Below are 15,973 nucleotides of genomic sequence, written 5' to 3' on the forward strand. Positions count from 1 at the left end.
TTCGGCAGCGTTTTAGAGCTGGAGCTGCTCCAGGTGGAGCTGCTTTTAGCTACGTCAGAGACAGGGAGAGAGTTCAGTCCACCGGTTCCCAACCCGGGGGTCGGGCCCCCTCCAGAGGGCCACCAGGTGAACCTGCGGGGTCATCGGGTGATTCATGGGAGAGGACAGAAGAAGAAACACAGGTTTGCTATAAAAACGTATATTTGGCTTTTTATTGTGAAATACTGGATCATATAACCTGCATGAACCACCAGACGTCTGAGACGTGATTAGGGATCCGGACTAGACCCTGCGTTTTTTTTTTGTTGCTAGTTTCGATGTCAAATCTGAGAAGTGAGAGAATTTCCCTCTGAAACGTTGTGAAGTGGAAACATGACAACATGAAAGTCAACGCACTCTCCCCCTAAACTGTACCTGAGTAAATGTACTCAGTTACTTCCCAGCGCCGCGTGCAGCCTCTGGCAGTCTCTCCTGATCCAAACTATCACTGTGTGCTTGATGTTGTAGTTTTGTGGGGGAGCTGTTGCCTTGTGTGAGAGTCTGGTCCCACTAGTCCTCCAACCCCGGTCCGCGCTGGCAGCGCACTTCTCCCTGTGTCCGCACCACATCTGCGCGGAGTCGGAGTCATTTGAACCAGAGAAGTGACATCACGTCCTTATGGAAATGTGTCCCGGTGAGGCCCCTCCCTGTCCCGGTGACATCAGCCGGAGCTCGGCTGCTCTCCTCCAGGAGGACTCGGTGGATCCGCGCATACGCGACCAGCACGACGGCCGGGGAGGGAGCTCGACGGGAACCGCGCCTGCTCGGCTGTTATCGCCTTCTTCATGGGACGAAACGAGACTTGAGCTCCGCCAGGTAAGCCGCCACCTTCCCCTCGTCTTCATCCTGCTCTGAGCCCCCCCCCAACATGGAAAAGTGTTAGAGCCGCTTCCACCTGGAAGCGACTGGTTTCGTCCCGACGCCTGCAACTTTTTACTTTCTGGCCTCGGCGTAACGCGTTCCGGGGCCGCGGGTCAGAAAACGACGGTTAATCGACACCGAGCCGGTCTGCTCCGAGTCTGGAACGTGCTCAGAGACTCTTTTCTCCCGCCCCCCCCCGTTCGTTGGACCGGTCTAAGTCCCAGAAAGCCTGTCCCAGGGTGTAACTGTGTCGTACCTGCGGTGAAACTACACCGACGCCTGTTTCTCCGCCACGCTCACGTTATCCCAAGTCCTTTCCAAATCCGTTTTAAGTGTGAAACCCGCCCGAAGGACGACCGGAGCCCCCCCTAGAGCCCTAGCGGCGCTCGGAGCCCACGGTCCGTTAGGTCTCGCCGCGGTGCCGCTGAACGCGGTGCGACGGGGGTCCGGGTGTAGCCGAGGCGGGACCGCGGGCGACGCCGGTTGCCATGGCGTCGGATAACACAACCCCCCCCCCCCCCCGATTACAGGTGAGGATTTGACACCGCCATCATCTTCATCACCTTTCCGGCCGTGGTCAGGGAAGAGCAGGGCCACAGAGGTTTCAGGCCGCAGGACCCGGTTCAGTCTGAACTGTGTTTTACCAGGAGCTCAGGACGCCAGGAGCCAAAGTAAACACACGAAGGAAGAAGAGGGGGACCGGTAGAGGTGAAGCGATCGGTTCGCGGATTAGTCGATTAACGGAAAATGGATTGGCACTGCATTTCTTTTTTTTTTTTATGGTGCCATCTTCACGAATGATGACGATCTTCGGCGACAGTAAACCGGACGTCTGAAGACGTCGCAGTCTGCAGACCGAGTCGTCGATTATTCGGTAAGACTCCGCGTCGATCCGTAGGTAAGGTGAGGGTCCGATCGAGTCTCCCCCGGAGGTGGGTTACTAAAGGTCTGCGTGCCGGGGCGATGCATCCTGTCACGGTCGAGCAGGAGCCTCAAGTTAAAAGTCAGCGACGGAAAGTTGCCTAAAATAAAGCGTCACCGGAAACGGACTTACAGCAACATCAACTCCGAGTGAAAACACAGACACAGGAACAATGTTAAAGTTGAATTAAGGCGCGGAGACGCAAGTTTCTTTGTTTATCAGCAGCATCAACACCGAGGCAACTGGAAGGGCTTTATGCATTTGAGCATTAAAAATACAGAAAGAGTGACAGTGAATTTATTAAAATGTACATAAGATGAATGGAATAGAGTTTAAACAAAGATAACAGACAATAAATACAGTTGCTCTGCAGTTATCAGTCAAACCACGTCATGAGAATGAAGAGAAATGAGCATAATAAAGCATATATTACATTAAAGTTGGCCTCCAGATACATGAGTCGGGCTCTGCTGAATGTCTGATGGTCGAGACTGAGTCAAAGCAAAGGCAGAGTATCTCATGATTCTGACTCTGTATCCTAACTCTGATAACAGACTCGTGTCAGGTCTCCATCCGTTACACAGAGGCCACCGAGGGTCCCGTAGCACGTGAACCCTGAACCCGATCGTCTGAAAGCGTCCTCGTCGTCGGGCGGTTTCGGGATTAGGTGACGTGAAGCATCATCGTCAGTTGCTTCTCATGCTTCGGCCGTGGGTTTCCCGGCAGCAGTGGACAGAGAAGCCGTAAACACGCCGAGGCCCGGTCTCCTGACTTTCTCCCTCTCATTCTCTAAGCTGACCCGCTGTTCTCCACACATACCACGTTAAGTGGCTTAGTCCACATCTGACAGCAACCCGCTGGGTTTGTTCCACTCCGTAAAGTTGGCGCTTTCAGGCCACTTTTGGGGGAAAATCACACCAGTTTAGAAAAATACCCTGGCTCCGAGGATGTTGTGACACCATTGGGATTGTTATTCAGACAGTCAGGATGAAAACGGTGTTCGGGCCTTTGAGCTAAAACCAAGTGATTTGTAAGAGAAGGCGAAGGTGAAGGTTAGAGTTTGAAAATAAGTCTTCTGTGAACATCCATCATCCGTCGCAGACCGACTTCCTGCTTCAGTCTTGACCCGCTGTACTCGCCGTACACAGTTTTCCTGTGCCGTGAGGGATTATTACGCACACGTCAGGTTGAACTGGGAGCTTGTTTACAACCTGTCTGACGGTCCGACCGCTTGAGTCCCTGCTTCGTTGGAGTCGTGCTGCTCTCCACTCAGTAACGAAGTCAGATGTTTTAGTCTTGCTCACGGCGTGGATCCAGGGATGGCAGTATCTGTCCGTTTTACCCTGACATCGCATTCACGTTCCCCTCAGGATGAACTGTGATAACTTTTAATCACCCTCTGTCTTCTCATTTACAGACTTAATTTGTCCAATAGTTTGGTTTTTGACCAAATATCTGCAAAACTAGTGACATTCCCGTCGGCGTTTTGTGCTAATTAGCAAATATTAGCATGCTAACACGCTAAACCAAGATAATGAACATGGTAACATTACGCGTGCTAAACGTCGCCACGTTAGCATCATTGTGAATGTGTGAGCATTAGCATTTAGCTCAAAGTACCACTGAGCTGCTAGCATGACTATAGTAGCCATGTGCCCGCACGCTAAGTCTAGTACCCACGCATGGCATCCAGGCAGTTTAACTCATGAGCACGTCGCTAGTGGGGGATAACTGTCAACAATCTTGTTTTCAGAACGGTGAATCATTTCTTATCTCATGTTGAGGAATGACAACCACGGATGGAGAGAAAGAATAAAACGCTAACGTCTAGGGTCATTGAAAATTTTTACATCACAACTCATGGACTCCACAACAAACACAACCCACTTAAAACAAGAGATGTGATGTCTGTCATTTTCGGCAAGCATCAGCCGTCTGCAAGTTGATGTTCAGATTGTACTGAAATAAATAGAAACCGATCATTGCTGAAGGAAAAGCACATTTGTTTGTCTGGCAGCAAAGCTAGTTTGACATGAGAAGAAGATGTGATAGTTTCTACTGCTGCAGAAACAATGTGAAAAGTCATAAACTGGGTGATTTCCCAGCTTGCTGAACTACAGCAGCCAGTTTCTCATTAATTGGATTTAACCTGCATGTGGCATCATAATCACAGACTGTTATTTACTCGTCATATAATTTTCGTATTGAATAATACATGAACCTTTTGATTCAGAAGTGCCTCACGCTGCTGCAGCAGGCGGGGAAGATGTGCACATTTCCAGAGCGCTGGACCAGACACTGTGACATTGTGACTCACTCAGTTTACCTGTTCACATGAAAGGAGCCAACACACAGCTGAACACAAACACTGAGGGTTGAGAGAGAAAGGAGGGTGAGGAAAATAACAGATAAACCTTCATTTCGGCCTCTGACTTTCTGTCTGTCTGTGTTTCAATTTAAACTAGCTCTTTTCGTGCTCATCTAATGATCCATTTATATTTAATTTAAAAACAGTTACATTAGCAGTAATAACACATGAATGTTTCCTTTATTTTTTTAAAAAAAATACATTTTTTTAATTAAATAATGTATTTTCAGATAATTAATGGCACCAAATGTTACATGCTGTTTGCAATGACCCAGATTGATTAAAGGGTGGTGTCCCCTGCTGTTGTTTATACATTAGATACACCAATCAACATTAAAACTGGTAACAGTATCACAGCTCTGGTATCATTACAAAAGATTTAATTTTATAGACATTTTATTACTTTTATTGACTTTGAATAACACTTTTTTTAGGAGACTAAAAAGGCACCACACCAGTTTTTCCGAATGTTGCTATAACTCACATGTACATTACAGACGGGAAATGAATCTGCAGCTATTTCGATGATGAGGAAGTTATTTTAGTCACTTTTTAAGCAACAAAAGCTCACATTTCTGCTGGTTGAAGCCTCTAAAATGTGAGGATTTGATGCTTTTCTTTGTCACTCATGAGAGTAAACTGAACATCGTTGGGTTCTGGACTGTTGGTCAGAAAAAACAAGACAGTAGTAGCCATCACCTTGGTCTGTGGAAAATGATTACAGGCATTTCTCAGGTCTTACTGTCATTTTATAGACAAAATGATTAATCAAAAAAACCAAAAACGGACAGATTAATTAATAAACCAAATAACAGTTAGTTGCAGACCAAAGCACACACAGTGTTTTACACATTGTTTTACATTATTAAGTCCGGTTTCCATTCATTGTTGACACTATGAAAATCTATTCAAATTTGACTGAGATAATCCATCACAGTGACCATTGTGTCTGCAGCTCAGTTGATAACATACCATAAATAGACCATAGTAGTTCATTCTTGACCTTTGAAGCACTAGACAGACAAGGAAGTCCTAACTCAAGGGCCACAGACTCTCTTCTCTCTTTCCCCGGAGCTTTCAACCAGATCTCGCAGTTTTCCAGAGTGGATGAAACTTTGCTCGGTTGCCATGGGGCGTAGTTTTGGCAGTATTTTAGATTTTTGTTATAGTCAGCAACTCAAATGAAAAGACCAAAAGCGTGTTGGTCGGTCTCTCAGTAATTTCTGACTTCCCTCCTCTGTGTGCGGCTCTCAGCTCCAAGCCCATCGGTTCCTACTGAATATGTAAATCATCGTCATTAGGGCTTCAGTAGGAACGCAAACATATAGATTCATTTCAAGAAGGATCAGTCATTTCCCCAAAAAGCTGATCGCTGTAGTTTTTAACAAACATTGCTGAACAGGATCAAATGGTGCATTTTCTTAGGGCCTACTTTCAGCGGCGGATTAATCCACATCCTGTGCTGTAGTGAGTATTCGGGGGAAGCAGGACGGTGTGTGTGTGTGTGTGTGTGTGTGGGACTGAGTCAAAATAAACTACAGTGTGTGTGTTGATGGGGATGAAGGAACGTGTCTCGCGTGTTTAAATAGTTGTTGAACAACAACGGAGCTCTGTGTCACAGATTGTGATACACACATCATACGTTAGTAGAATCGGTTTATTGACGGTTTTCATCTTTTCACAGGATTTGATGCCAATAAGAAAAAAAATAATAATATCATGAGACTTGTCCTTGACGTTGTGTCTGACGGAAATGTCCGTAAATAGCAAAGGTAGTGTCCTCAAAATCAGTGTAAGACTCCAAGAAATGTCTTGATATAAGTTTTCGGTTTTGCAAACATCCGTAGCAACAAACATAGAAAACAGTGCGACTAGTATCTTGACAAAAGGGTAAAAACAGGAGTTACTGTCGAGATCTTATCTTGTCCTTTATGTCTTCTTACTTCAGATTGGCTGATGTGTTCAAACCATGTTTGCTTTGGAGCTTTCGTTTGTCAGCTTCGTCTAAGAAGACAAGCGTCTCCTCCTCAGTCCTGTTTGCTCTTCTCTGAAGGGTTTACCAGATGTTCTTATTCACTCTGCTGTGAATAAACCCACAACAGAAACATTTTGGATTACAGTCGAGATGTGATCAACCTCCAACGTGAATGGTGGGAGCGTGGAAATCGTACCTGCTGGACTGTGAGAATTTACCCAGAATACCTCAGTGTATGAATCTGTTTGTGGAAACAGTTTCTGGAGATTTTATCGCTTTCTGGGCAAAACCATCCCTCCATCATTGAGGACCAGATCTTTGGTTGCAGCTGGACCTCAATAGACCTCATTGTTTGAATGAATGCATGTGATTCCAGATAAGCGTCCCCCCACCTCCTCCCCTCCAGGGGTGAACGTGCGTCTCCCGGTGTCGCCGAAGCTCAGCTCCAGCTGATTACAGCACGAGTGGTGACAGCGAGGGCACGGCTGTGGTTGGCAGCTGGTCCCCACCCTCTGTCCCACCCCCCTCGTTCTTGCCCCCAGCCCAGGGCCACCCCTGTCAGCTTTACTTGTCAGGGACTGAAGCCAGCCATTATAGCAGGGGTGAGTCATCCTTGAGCTAAGTCTTTCCCTAACAACCCCCCCAGCCTCCGTCATGCTTGGTGTCAGCTGGAGCCCAGGGTGAGTGTTCCCGTTGCCTGCGAGTCGTCTCTACCTGTAATCAGGACAGAAACTCTGCGTTTGTACTCTACTTGGGAATCGTGGTCTGGTCCAGTGGAGTATGAGGTTTCTGGCACTAATTCAGAGCAGACTGGGTATCAGCAGATAACCCATGTTCAAGGCCTCGGACCGGGCCTTAACTTCTGACCGCCAGTATGGCCACAAAATAGTCTTGTTGAAGAAGGGAGTCTGAGTGTGTGTGTGTCTCTAGGATGGGTGGTGTTGTCGGGGGTTAGGGGCGTGTGTGTAAAGGCATTGTTTTCAGGTGCGTGACAAGACTGGCAACAAGGAAAGCGGCCCAATGAGTTTCCTGATAAAAGCCCAGAATGACAGCTGAACACGATCTCTAACCTTCTCTTTGTCGTCTAAAGAACGATAAGTTCTCCGGTTTTTTCTCCTCCTTCACTTGAATAATGCATGATTTCATTTGGAGCTCGGCATTCCTCACATTCCTCCTCACTTTATCCCTGCAGCCACTCCACCTTGGTATGTTTATATTGTGCGGAGGGATGAATGATGGCTGCAGCTGCTGCAGCACTGACAGAACTGCACTGAATACAGTTCAGAAGAGGAAAACAAACTAACTAAAATGGCTCCAGCTGCAGAATATGTAGCATAAACATATGTAAATATGCACTTAAGCAAATGTTTGCCAGTGTTTGCAGCCCAAATATTTTCACGTGCAGTGTTTATTTGCCCCCAGCCAGCAGCATACTACTCCCTGGAAAGTTTGTTAATCTACAAACACAGACACCGTGCGCCTTAAAAAAGCCAAAACTGCTCTGAAAATTCTTAGTCTACATGTCTGCGGCTTTGTCTCAGATCGGGCAGTCGGTTTTCAGGCTGTCCGGACCCCAGGCTATCAGGAGTTCTGGCTGCAGACTCCCCAACGGCTCCGACAGCGAGAAAAGCGTGAAATAATGAATGTGGTTGGTAAAAAGGAGCGAAGCTGGGATGTGATACGTCCTCTCAGTGAAGCTGGCAGATCACACAGAGTCAGAAGGGTTTGGTTTTTATTTTCTAGCTGGAAGACTTTGTGTAAAGGAGGTGGAACTTTTTTTACTACACCGCTAACATGTTTTTGAGTATTTATTTTTTGCTGCTTTCGGCTTCTCAACAGCGAGGATTTGCTGCCTTTTCCTTGATTTTATGTAATTGGCTCGTCTTCAGCCAAGCAGCTCCAGGAACTGTGGAGCTACAGAAACTAAAAGTCCCGCATCCCATTCCTGTTTCCATTTTCACCACATCTAAAGAACTGTGAAGATTAGGAAAATTGGCTGATGATGGATTGATGTCATTTCCACGTGTGAGGATGAGACGACACAGTCATCGTGTTGTCCTTTGTGTTTACTTTGGCATCGAGCTGATGTTTGAATAAAAGGGGACATGCAGAGGTGGGGACTCCAAAGCGGTGGCAATCTGCTGTGTGTTTTATGGTGATTCACTTCTGCGTTAGAAAGTATCCGCAATGAGAAGAACAGAATATTAAGAATATTGTTTGTCTCATTGTCCCTTTGCTTATCTGTCCTAGTTGCCAGTCTCGCTTCTTCACGTACGCTCTTGGTATCTCGCTCTTTTTAGACTCGTCGAGAAGCCGACAACACGAGTCTGTTGTCTTCAGTAAGCGTCACAAGAAATCTCCGTCCCTAGTGGCTCTCGTCGCTGCTCGCCGTGAGACTGAAGCTGTACGAAAGCTGTAGTAGCCTCGAATTTGTGTTTGGGACTTTAATGGCAATAGGAAGTAAAGGCCCTTCCAGACATGCAAACCGTTACATTAATCTGATGGTAGCTTAACGTGTCGGACTCGTGTCCGATTAAGCGAGACGGCTGATCTTATTGGGTCGGACCTAGTAGCATTTCCATATCGACACGACACAAGTCCGAGCCGTATGGTGTCAGGTTAACGTAAAGGCTGCAGCAGCGCAGGGCAAAATATGCACAGAGAGAGACGGATTGATGCCACGCGGCCTGTGAGAGAACAGAAAACCCTCTTCTTCCTTTGAACTCACGGCTCTTTATGCAGATAAAGTTTCAGAGTTTCAGACATAGTTCCCCTGATTACTGGAAAGGTCCCTGCGGTGGAAACCAGCTAACTGTAAACTGAATACACTCGGGCTTTGGGCCGTTTGTCAAAGTGCGCCATTCAACGTATACAATAGACAGATTCCCTCAATAGCGGACTGAGTCGTTAACCTGCGATTCAAGCTAACCGTCGCAGTTTTTGACCTCCTTCTTTTGTCGCAAACAAAGACGGCCACAATCAATGTGCCGACAGATGCGGGGAAGAAAAAGACTGCTGGCAAGTAAACGTGGATTTAAACAATACAGGTCAAAGGAAATACAGGTTTCGAAATGTCCAAAGATTGGCTTTGCTAGTGCTTTATGAGGAAGGAAATGCATTCTGCACTTCTGTTAGAGCTCGGGGACAGACACAATGCGTGCAAATGTAACGTTCGTTTGTTTACGAGAAGACTCAACAGGGCACCTCCAAATATTCATTTTATTTCAGCGATAATGTTTTAAGGCGTGGTTGTGACGTTGAAGTGGGAAACATGTCTCTCTGACAGTCACCGTGTGGTGTGCTCCGCAGAGTGGCTCCGCCTCGCTCCAGGACGTGAGGGACTGGGGCTTTTTTTCCCAACACTCAAGGCCTCAGCCGTGTTGACTCAGTATCAGTGTTTGTGTTCTTGCTGCTCTCTCCGAGCTGCTGCCTGAGAACGCTGCACCTGGGTTTCTCTCGTTATCCGATGAGCTAATTCGGGGGCAGCGAGCTCGTTCAGCCGACGCTCGTCAGCCGCTACGGTCTCCCTCGCTGGAAATAAAACCAGCCGGCTCTGCGTGTTTGTGGTTCTAAATGCGAGGCAGGGCTGGGATCAGCCTAACTTCTGTTCGGTCCACATGTGGTGAGAAAACGTGTGATGAAAAGTTTGCTTTGTTGCCTTCGTTTCAGATAATAAACTCCGGATGTTGTAGCACTTCACCTTAAATACAGCTTCCCTTGTATCCTCTCTGCTCCTTGTTATTTAAAGAATTCATAGATTCAACAGAAGTAATTCAGTGCATTTTAGAACATGAGACCGTGGTCATCTGAGCTGTGGTTTTGCGAGAGTCATACCTCTAGCCTTTCTCCCTCCGCTGTCATGGTCTACACTTTGTAGAATATGGGCTGTGTCTGTCCATATTGTGCAGTAATATTAATTTCTGTGGTTGGTGTCGTTGTCAGAGCATTAAGTGATATCTAAAGAATACATCGCATTTGTCCTAACGAACGTCTTAACTGCGTTTCATTGCTCTTTCATTTGGATTTATACTTTACGCAGGGGGTTCACAGAAGTCCCGCCGTGACGGCACCGACGGGCGTCATGTATCGCCCATTGATAAACCGTAAAATTCCTGTAGTATCACTGCAAAAACACAGATATTGTTTTCACAGCGGTATGGATTCTTTTTTTTTTCTTTTTCGCTTTTTGTCCATTACGTAACAGGGTGCCAGACGGACTAAAGTCATGTTTAGAAGGCAGTCTGCATTTTATTCTTTACGTTCCTTCCTGTGTGGAGATGGTGTCCATACGTACAATCTGATATTTTTTTTGCCCTCGCCTCTCAAACATCCTTCTGGACTGTGAGTGAGCAGATGAGAACAATGCGTTGAAGGTGGTGCTTTGAAGAAACTGTGGCAGGCTGGGAGAGTCAGCAGAGATCTGGCTGCCTCTCATCACAAAGGCATTTCCTCCTCAGCCACTTCCTGCTCAGGAGCACTCGTCCTTAAACTCACAGCAGAGACTCGGCCCAAACTTGGGGATAACGCGGAGCCAGGCTGTTGGTCATCAGGATGCTTTTATTGCTGCGGGGTGAAAGTCGTATCTTTGACCTTTGACAGTGATCCGTTTTATAGCTCAGGCCTCACTAATGATCTGTTTCCTATGTACGGATAATTAATTAATGTAAGAAACACGATGGGTTGTAATGTAAACACAGGTACTAATACAAGACAATAACTAAATCGGACTCATTTATGTTTTCTGATGCTGGTAAATATTTGTTAAACAAATAAATATTTGTTATTTGTAAAAATACATTTTTTTCAGCTATGATCAATCGATCAACACAATACAAAGGTTTCATGTAAAAACTTGAACTCTTCATATACTTAGATATGGTCAGAAACTGCTTATTGGGCTTCTAATATTGAAAACACTTTTGTGATCTGATGCCAGTAGCGTTCGTTATATTGTGTTAAGGCTGTAACGTTTAGGGCTGCAGCCAAGAGTCCTTTTCATTATTGATTAATGAGGTGAGGATTATTTCGACTCATTGGTGAATAGTTCAGTCTGTGAAATGTCAAAAAATGTCCATCCCAGTTTTTCACAGTTCAATATGATGCCTTCAAATGTAGGTTTGGTCCAACAAACAGCCCCAAATTATTCAGTTTACAATGATATGACAAGCAAAACAGCAAATTATCTCATTTGAGAAGCTGGAACCAGAAAATGTTTGTAATTTTTTTCACAAGTTTTGCTTGAAAAATTACTGAATCATTGAGGAAATGATCATCAAAATAAAATCAGAATCTGTCGATTGATTAATCCACTAACAGACCAATAGTCTGTACGGAAGACGTACACACAATTATTCTAGAGTCTAGTGGAGAACCCAAAGTTTCCAAAGATGCCAAATGCCAGGCTGAGTTGTGGGGAAATGTGTCTAAAATAATGCTCGGGACGTCTAGAATATTTCTGTTTGATGGAACAGCGTGGCCGTTAAAAACAGGGAGTCGTGAGTCTTAAATATTTCCCTCAGTGTGAACATCATAGAGCTTAATGAAGATCTGCACTCCTCAAACACTGAAACTAAAGTGATGCAAAGGAGAAAACAGGATTTTTCATCTGTAAAGTGAATATATCCACTCTTCATATTTCAGTGACCATACCTGTACATGGTCCAGAAAGGACTAATTGTTCCTACTACTGTTTGCCCTCTGACTTTAATCCCACCTAACACATCGAATACATCTCTCCAGTTGGAGAAGGAAGCAATACAACTAAATTATTTACACAAGTCATTTAACAGGCTCCAGATTGTCCAGTAAACGTGGGTGCAGTGGACTTTTCTGCAGGCTGGGAGAAGATAATTTGGTCATATCTTGTGTTTGTTGCCCTGCTCTTCAGAGTTGTTTACGGCACTGATACACTGTGAGCCCTGTTAAAGCTCAGACAGCCTCGGGACCTGCTGGTCTGTCCCTCCAACTGTCTGCAGCAGGAAGAGGAGGAGGGAGGCTCTGTTGTGTTAACTGCTCCTTCAGACTGATAGGACTTTCCCAACACAAACCAAAGCTATGAATAAGAAATTATAATCACGTCTGAACTTCGCCGACCTCTGCTCTCATTTCCTGTCTGGGCTGTGGGGTGGTCATTGTCAGTGGGCAGGAGGAGCATCAACGCGTAGACCCTGCCAAGGCGCCGTAGGCTGATTTCCACAGTTCAGTTCACTGCAGCGGCCGTGGGAGAATAGTCCGTCTATAAAAAAAATATATAATCATTCAGCTTTTCCCTCAGAGGAAGTGCTCTATGAAGCTGTCATCCGTGCCACTTCTTTTATCCAGCAGTTCAGTTCCTGTGGAGTGGATGTCCCCCAGGAAAAGGCTGGTGCCAAATCGGTTTTTCAGTACAGATTCACGGGGAAAACACAAAGCGTCGTCGATCGGCTTCTAGGCCGCAGCAGGTGCTCACCTTCATCTACGAAAAAGGACTAACTGTGCGGTAACAGACCTGAGGATTTTTAGGAGCTACAGTGACCAGACACCCAACACAACAGCCTGTTCTGTTCCTATAAACAGTTTTTCTCATGAGGTTCAGACGGAAGCACATTTTGGACAACTCTGCCAATACAGAGGACAGCACACTGAGCCACAGGGGACTCTGTTTAGAGTAATGAAGCTAAGCAACTCCCCAGATCCTGAAAGAACATGATCATGCGCCTTTACCAGAGAGACGGATTAGGTGGAGATGGTGTTGATGTGGATGTTAATACCGAGGTAAATGCAGCCAAACTCTCACTTAAGCAAAACAGAGAAAAGTTAAGTTGGATGTCTGTCGTGATTTTACATCACTGATGATCAGTGACCACTGATTAAGTTCTTTTGAGATCCAGGTCTGTACATAAAATCTAACATAACAGACAAACCTAGAGTGAAGGAGTTTCCGTGATGATCTCGGATTACTTCTAAAATCGACTTTTTACTGTCTCCAAATGTTAAGTTCCACCCCAACGTCCGCAAAGACTGGTTTCGTAGACCGATACACCAACATTAACTTTATACACTGAATCAGCAGTTGGATCTTGTTTCTGTGTTGTTTAGGTTCTGAGGAAAGTACCGGCATTACAGCCAAGGACTTTCCTTCTTGACAAAATCCCCCAAGGAGACATGGAATATTGTAAAATGTTAATTCCACACATTATGGAAGTCTGTGCTAAAGGCCGAGTGGTTAAACTCCGCAGAAATGTTATTAGAGCGGTCCAGAGGGAGAGTTTTTGACACGCTGACAGCAGAGAAGCTGGCTGAGCCTCATTACGGCCTCTCCAAGCGCCTTATTACCAGGCAACATGTGGTGATTTGCATGGCAGAGTTTTCTTGTAGCCGTCCTTTCTCAGATTTACATGCTGAGCCGTCCCCACCCACAATTGTTCTGTGGTGGGAGCTAAACAGTGCAGGGTGGTCAGGCCATAGGTTTAGATAGCTGCTGCTGCAGACCACCCAGAGTTTACGTCTGACCTCACGCCACCTCCCTCTCCCCCACACCTTCCCCACCTCCCCCTGCTTCAAAGAGATGAGATCCAGACGTCATGTCGTCGAGGTTGCAGAGCACGTTAACATTAAGGTGGAATTAGCAATGACAGAGTTGCCTTCAGGGTCTGACAAGCATGGGTTATTGAGTGGGATACTAATATTTTTAGGTCAAAGTTGCTGATAGCTAAGTATTTGTACTGCACCTTTTATACAAACCAGTGCAGGTCAAAGCGAAAAACCAATAAGACAGTAGAAATAAAAACAGTAAAACAACGGTCAAAGTACTAGAAGATCTTAGAAGATTCAAATGTGAAGAAATATAAATTGTTATAAACAAAAGCCTGGCAAAAATAATGAGTTTTAAATTAATGCATAAAGCTGTCAACACTTTCCGCTCCTCTCACATCCTTGTCAGGCTGTTACAACAACACAGAGCTAAAATCTGTCTCAAGTAAAATTTTTGTCCTGCACTTTGGAACAACTAAAAGGCTCCTTCAGAGGACCCGACGGGCCATCTGGTTCCTCCAGCAGAAACATTTCAGGCATGTATGTTGGTGTACGACCATGTAGTCCTTTGTAAACAAGTAAAATACATTTAAAACCAGTACGAATACTGACAGACAATCAGTGCAAAAACTTGAAAATTGGTGCAATGTGTGTAATTTATAATCTATATCAAGCTGTACAGTTATTGAAAAATAACCTGCCAACACGAAGTGTGTTATTTTTCATAATGGAGGGGGACTTGTTTTGGGGGAACATTTGCACTTGGGGAGGTGTTCAGTGTCATTAAAATGGCTAATTCCCCGCAAAGAAAACAGCACAAAAAAGTCACAAAAAAGTCTACATCCGTTGAGTCAGTCTAGTGTCACCTGATGAGTCTAAGACCAGTACTCCCTCTCTTTTAACTCTGGTTTTGGACTCCACCAGCTCCTGAGGGAAACATCAGGCTCTTTAGCTGCTAAATGCTCCACTACGTTCACCAGCTGGTCTCTGACTGGGTCTGTCTGCTGTTTGCTGCTGAGCAGGTAGTGGACAGTGGCTTTTTAGAGATGTTTCTCTGAAAACATCTGCCTGCTGAGGCGTAAAAAAGGCGGCATGAGGGCAGTGAGAGTGAACCAGAGCAGTAAAGTCGTGGTCCGGACAGCGAAACAATGAGCTGAGACTCACTGTAACGCTCAGTAAAGCAGAGGGGAGCTGCAGATTCAGCTGATAATGTAGCTTCATCACTACCACAGACTCCTGAATCTTGATTTCCTTATTTTATTTGATCATTTTTATTATAAAAATATTGATTAAAGCTACTCTAAAGTCATTCATCAGGCAGAAACGTCAAACCTCTGGTTCCATCTTTTTTAATCTTAATTGAATATTAATTGTGTTTTGGACTGTTGGTCAGACAAAACAAGTACTTACATTAGGACATGGTTATGGGCTTTTCTGACATTTTACAGGCAAAATTAATCTGAAAAATGATCATTTGGCTGATAATTCATACATTTGTTAGTTACAGGCTTAGTTCCATCGTGTTTTGGGGAACTAAGCTTTTTTTTTACACTTTCTGGAAGAGCCTGACTGATATTGGATTTTTCACGCCCGGGAAATCGTTGAGCAGAGGTGGTACACCACCCAGATCCTGAACACATCCTATCTCATGATCAATTTTTACTGTAGCACTATGCACGGAACAATAGGAACACTTAGTAAATATATGGCATTTGCTGCATGAAATATTACCCCCCGCTCTTTCTCACAGAAGGGTAATGTTTTAGTTGATAATAATTTATTATTTTTGGCCACCTCTGCTGTGGGAACAGTGTGGGAAGTCCCGGATACTGATGTGAGCCAGTGATAAATGTTGGATAATATATTGGCTGATGATCATGTTTTTGGTAGGAATTGTACAAATGTGGTTATTAAAAGAGTTAAAACTGAAAATAAAACTAGCTACAAACGATTTGTCACGTTTCTTCCCACATATTAGTGGATACAGATTTCTCATTGGGCTTATATCAGTCGGTAGTGTAGCCTTGTATTGTCCAGTCTAATCAGGCTCATGCACTATCCACGTGTCGGCTGGTATAGCAGACTGCGATGCAGCTGTAAAGTAGCTGACCTTGCAGGTTTTAAACATTAAAATAATAATTCAGCCTCAGTGAACGGTCTAGTAACGGTTTTAAAAGCCTACTGGAATATTTCCTCCTAAATGTCAGCAGAAGACAGTGGGAAGTTGTTACATGGTCACTTCTTGTTTTGCAGCTGAAAACAAACACTTTAGGGGCAGAACTAAAAGCAGAGTCAC

The 15,973-nt window shown here is 45.0% G+C and overlaps 1 protein-coding gene across 3 annotated transcripts in view; it reads left to right on the plus strand.

The window, feature by feature from the left end:
- The first annotated feature begins 760 nt into the window (after positions 1-760).
- The window catches only part of LOC120801722 (SH3 domain-binding protein 4), a 38,723-nt gene continuing 23,510 nt past the window's right edge, over positions 761-15,973 (plus strand). For 2 of the 3 annotated variants that reach the window (XM_040148925.1, XM_040148928.1), the window contains exon 1: positions 761-855. The gene's annotated coding sequence lies outside the window, so the exon portion shown is untranslated. Of the gene's footprint in view, positions 856-6,322; positions 6,372-15,973 lie in introns of those variants that run through there. The other variant, XM_040148927.1, reaches the window with a different exon arrangement.

Source organism: Xiphias gladius, chromosome 16 (genome assembly GCF_016859285.1).
Source record: "Xiphias gladius isolate SHS-SW01 ecotype Sanya breed wild chromosome 16, ASM1685928v1, whole genome shotgun sequence".
In the NCBI taxonomy this organism is placed as follows: domain Eukaryota; kingdom Metazoa; phylum Chordata; class Actinopteri; order Istiophoriformes; family Xiphiidae; genus Xiphias; species Xiphias gladius.